Source organism: Arachis hypogaea, chromosome 15, assembly GCF_003086295.3.
Source record: "Arachis hypogaea cultivar Tifrunner chromosome 15, arahy.Tifrunner.gnm2.J5K5, whole genome shotgun sequence".
Lineage (NCBI taxonomy): Eukaryota > Viridiplantae > Streptophyta > Magnoliopsida > Fabales > Fabaceae > Arachis > Arachis hypogaea.
The window spans coordinates 153,041,691-153,047,526 of NC_092050.1; positions in this window are offsets into that span (position 1 = coordinate 153,041,691).

A 5,836-nucleotide genomic window follows, 5' to 3' on the forward strand; every position below is an offset into this window, starting at 1 on the left:
TGGCCAAGAGGGATTGACTTATCGGTAGTCTTTCCTATTCTAGGAGTTGAGCTTGTCTATTTGGTGTTGCAATCTCCTCATTGTAGTTTTACCGTAACAAGTGCGTGTCTGAAGGAAGTGACATGAGTCCCACCACTGCGACAAGTCTCATCAAAGTTAGAAGCATGGAAATTTGGAATATGCACGGAGTAGGACTCTTCAAAGTTGGAGTAATTTAGCACACGAGTGCTAGATCTATTGGAGACTCTGCCGGAGCAGTCCATTAAAATAGATCATTTTTTCTCAATCTCAGAGTGCAGCTTATAGGGGCGTGTTTAGGGATCATTTAGATATGTTCACTACTGGGTTCTCCTACAATCTAGGTAGTTGCTCGATCATGCATGCCGAGCTTTGGGCCATAGTGAAAGCTATAAGAATCGGAAATTAATTAACCATTTAATTAAAATAAAATAAAAATATAATTATCTGAAATAGGTTGAAAATGATAAGAAATATTAAAATAGAAAATCTAATGAAGAAAATAGAATTTAGCGTAAAAATATGATTTATCGCGTAAAAGAACATACTGGCTTAAATTGGACCAGCACTGTGAGTGAGAAAACAAATTTAATTATAAGTGAATAAATTTAGAAAATTGAATTTATTAATTAGGAAAGATGAAAATAATTTAGAATTGAAAACCGAACACTAATCTTAAAAGTTTTTACCTCAAAGTTGGGCCAAATGAATTAAAAACCATAAATGATTGGACCGGACTCAAATTGGACACAAGGCCCAACATATATAACCTTGTTAAGTGTCCATTTCAACCACATTCTTCACAAAGAAAAGGAAGAGCAGCTGAGAATTGAGAAGGGAGAAGAAAAATTAAACATTATTTATCATCACCTTCCTTGGCTCATAACTTGAGCTACAAAGCTCTGATTTGCGTGCCGTTTGCGTCCACGCGAAGTTCTTGCCGAACTCTTCAATTCTATTTAAATAAAGTAGTAAGAATATCGAAATTCATGCTCCAATTTTTTGTCCTATATATTTTTACATTTTGGGTTTAATTATTAAGTGAATTTTGTGGTTTTAATTATTTAGGTGATAATTAACCTTGGGTTATTGTTGGATTTTATCCTAATCCACAGCAAGTAAGGTAAGAACGCTTTATACCCTTGTGGTTTGTCATATTTGTTAACCTTAGGATTAATTTTTAGTAAATTATACGTAGTAGCTTGAAATTCTTGTTGATTAGAATAAACTTGAAGGATTTGGAGCATTCGGATGTGAGTTAAAGTGATGATTGAGCTTTGAAAGCTTGTTTGGAATTATTTTGGTGTTTTGAGCTTGTGTAGAAATCGGACAAGATATGATTTCGGTCTTCTTTAAATAATATGTAATGTTGTGGGTAACTTAGACTAGTGGACCCTAAGATAGAACTAAATTGTAGATGATTATTGATATTGTTGATAGATGATGAGGATTATGAATTTCGATAATGATAAATGGAGAAACAACAATTGTGATGGTTTGGAATGCTGAAAATGTGGTTTAATTAATGTGTGGATTGATAATTGTTGAGTTTATTGTGGTGATACGAAGTTGACGACGATTGTTGGTGTTGATGGGGAGTTTTAAGAATTATTGATGTTGATGATAATTGATGATAATTATGTTTAATTGAATGAAAGAAGGAATACATGTAAAATTGATGATAGATGGAAATTTTGAATAGTAATATTAAGGTTGATGTGGATTAATGGAAATTGAGGAGTTTTGATGTGATTTATGTTGAATTTGGAGTTGTTGAATGAATTGGATGAGGTGAAAATTGAATGGTTTAGATAGTTGAATTATTGAGAAAATGGTTGAGAAATGTTGGTAAGGATTTTGAGTTGTTTTGGTATTGTTTGGGTTGTGAGTAAGTTGGTTTGAGTTTTGAAAGCATAGAGGATTCGGCACAATTTTGATAAAATAGATTTTTAACCAACTTCGTTAGACTATAACCTGAGCCTTGAATTTTGGATTTGATTGGACTTTATTTCAAATTGAATTAATTTTAATATCGTTAAAATGGTTTAAAGATTGAGAAAATCAGAATTTTGTAGAGAAAATTTTGGACATCAGAAGTTAGGTACAAAAGACTAAATTTGGCTAAGTTACAGCAAACCTGATTTTCTGGTTTGGGTACGCACGCACCCTATAGTGCGCACGCACGCAACGGAGCAGGTGTTGACGCTCGTGCGTATACACGCCCTACAAATTTTACAAGCTGTGCATACGCACAATATCATGTTTTTCACACAAACTTCTATTTTTAATTGTTTGATTTCCTCACAAGCTTGTAAACCCTTGTTTTAGCTGAAAATGATATTTTTAAATGTTTAACCAATCTTCTAGCCTTTAAAACCTCTTTAGTCATTGTTCAAAATCCCTTAGCTAATGATTAGGCTTTGAAATGAGTGAGAGAGTTTTGTGCAGATTAAAAAGGTTATTTATTATTAGTTTAGAGCCAGTGACTTAGATTTTGGAAGTCATGTGGATGAAATTAGCGAGAGTTGATTTGTGGAGTATTTTATTAATGAGGAATTGAGAATTGGTTAAAAGTGAGCTAAGCATTATATCTCATAATTGAAAGTGAGTTAGACACTATATCTCAGGGTATTTATATAGTTTATGAACTTGAGAACTGAGAATGATTATGATTAGTTGAGATAACGAAAGTTGACGAGAAATTGTGAAAGATTAAGGTTGATGAATCAGTTGAGTGCGAGTAGTGAATCACTGAATGATGAGTCATGATATGTTATTGTTGGTAAGTTGCTATGCACCTCAGGTAAGGATGGTGATGAATTTTGCTTGTCGAGATAGCGGCGCCGATGTAGGAGTTGTGGCAGTCTTCTACCTACGTTCAGATGTGAGGGCTGAGGTGATGTCCCACTCACATAACCTTCTCTACCACAAGAGTGAGTCTGGCACTATATCCCTAGGATGCGCATGAAAGTGGGTCGGACACTATATCCCAGGAATGATAGTGAGCAGGGCACTATATTCCTAGGTGCACAGAGTGAGTCGGGCACTATATTCCAGGATGTGGCAGAAAGGCTACATCCTAAAGGATGTGGCGGGTTGGCAGTTGAACCAACAAGTGATATCACTGCCAATAGGATAGACATTCATCATATGCATCTTCTATATGCTTGTTTGCTTTGCTTAACTTCAATTATGCCTAAATGAATCACATTTCTACTTGCTATTTGTTTTACTTGTTGTATATGTATACTACTTATGCTTTACTTATTTGCATTACCTATGTTTTCTGCTGGAATTGAGGAGGTTCGGTAGGTGGTGGCGATGGAATCGCATAGAGGATAGGTTGGCGAAGGCTGTGAAATAGCAGTGACTGTTAGAGTAGAAATTTCTTAAGTTAGATTACCCTGTTTATGGTTTAACTTATATATTTCATTAAGCTTTAATATCTTGTATCGATGTGAAGTTTTAGGATTGTCTTTGACTTCCCAAAACTTTTGTTTTATCTATTGGCCCATAGTTGGGGCAAACAAACCAAAAACGCTAAACAGTTAGATTGGACCTAAGTTAGGCCCAAGACCCAACATATATAGGCTTGTTAAGTGGCCATTTTAACAACATTATTCACAAAGAAAGGGAAGAGCAGCTGAGAATTGAGAAGGGAGAAGAAAACAAACACTATTCATCATCACCTTCTTCGACTCATAACTTGAGCTACGGAGTTCCGATTTGCATGTCGTTTGTGGCCATGCGAAACTCTCACTAAACTTTTTGATTCTATCCAAACAAAGTGGTAAGAATCTTGCAATCCATGTTCCAATTTTCTACTCTATACATTTTCGCATTTTGGGTTTAATTATTGAGTGTGTTTTGTGGTTTTGGTTATTTAGGTGGTGATTAACCTTGGGTTATTGTTGGGTTTTGTCCCAACCCACAGCAGATAAGATAAGAACGCTCTATACCCTTGTGGTTTGTCATATTTGTGAACTCTAGGATTAATTTTTGGTAAATTATATGTAGTAGCTTGGAATTCTTGTTGATTGGAGTTAACTTGGTGGATTTGAAGCATTTGGATTTGAGTTAAAGTGGTGGCTGAGCTTTGGAAACTTGTTTGAAAATATTTTGGTATTTTGAGCTTGTGTGGGAATCGGCCAAGGTATGGTTTCGATTTTCTTTAGATAATATGTAATGTTGTGGGCAACTTAGGCTAATGGACCCTAAAATAGGATTGAATTGTTGATGATTATTGATGTTGTTGATATATGATGAGAATTTTGAGTTTTGATAATGATAAATGGAGAAAATGATTGTGATAGTTTGGAATGGTGAAAATGTGGTTTAATTAATGTATAGATTGATAATTATTGAGCTTGTTGTGGTGATACAAAATTAATAGATAAGATATAAACAAAAATATTGTGTCCTGAAACACTAAATTAATATATTTTGTATTCTTTCTAATAGAAGAATACAAAATCAACAAACGAAAATATAACTTATTTATTTTTTTTATTATTATTTTTAATTTTTATAATTATATTTTTTATTCTAAATTTTATATAAAAATAAAAAAAAATTAATTTTTTTATTATTTATTTTATATTATATTTAATTTATTACTAAACAAAAAATATAAAATCATTAAATTTTATATTTCTACTTTTATATTATATTTTAAATATTTTATTTTATCTGATTCTTGAAAACAATCTTAGCTTACTGGCCTTGGTAGATGCTTGCCACTCCTTGATGACTCTAAGTCTCAGATGTCTACATTGGAATGGAGGTCAACTGCTGTTTATCACAACCTCCTGGTAGAAGTTTGACCTTGTACCAATGATTATTTATTATGTGAGGATTGAGGTGTCATTGGTAAATAAAGTTTTATTTATTTATTAGCTTTAAAATTTACGGTGCTTTTAAAAATATTTATGATATATTTTTAAAAATTAATTTGTATTTTTAAAATTATAATATTTAATATCACTTCATATAAGTAATTAATATCTAGATTTATTTTTACTCTTTATTAATGTTACATGACATAGTTCACAAGATATTTATATAAAATTCAGTTATTAATGGATTTTCTGTTAGTTAGCTAAGAGTTAGTTAAGTTATTACAGTTAGTTAACTCATATGCTGGTTGTTTGTTATAGGTAGTGACTAGTGAGTCGGCTTTTTAGATGTTTTTTTTCTGCATAAAAAGAAAATAACGAGTGACGAATCTGTTGATCCAAGAATAGAGCAAAAATAAATTCCATCAGGTTTTTTCTCACTACCAAAAACAAGGAATTTAGCTACAGAAAAAATTGTAACTAAACTCTAAAAAAATTGTGACAATTTTGTTTTTTACAATAAATGAACATCTGTAGCTAAAGAGAATGACACGTTTTTAATTAGCCACATTTTTTATTTTGATAACCATAGTTTTAACATCCATGAAAACATTTTGTTAGCCACCACTTTAGCACGTTTAGACACACTCTTTTTCATGGCAAAATAAAAGGATGCGCAACAAAATAATTATTTTTGTCATACTTTATCCGTGACAAAATTGGCCAGACTGAACTTTTTTGCCACACTTTTTTTCGTAGCTAAGATAAAAATTAAATTAAAAAAATCATAATAAAAATGCTCCTTAATATAAAAATTACATCATATAATATTAAAAAAATAATCACATTTCTATACTTATTATCCATAGTATAAAAATATAAAATTAACTAATACTTAGTATTGAAAAGCAAATATCCTAAATTAAATAGGTTTAATGTTAAAAAAATATTCAAATGAAACTATTACAAAATAAATATTAGAC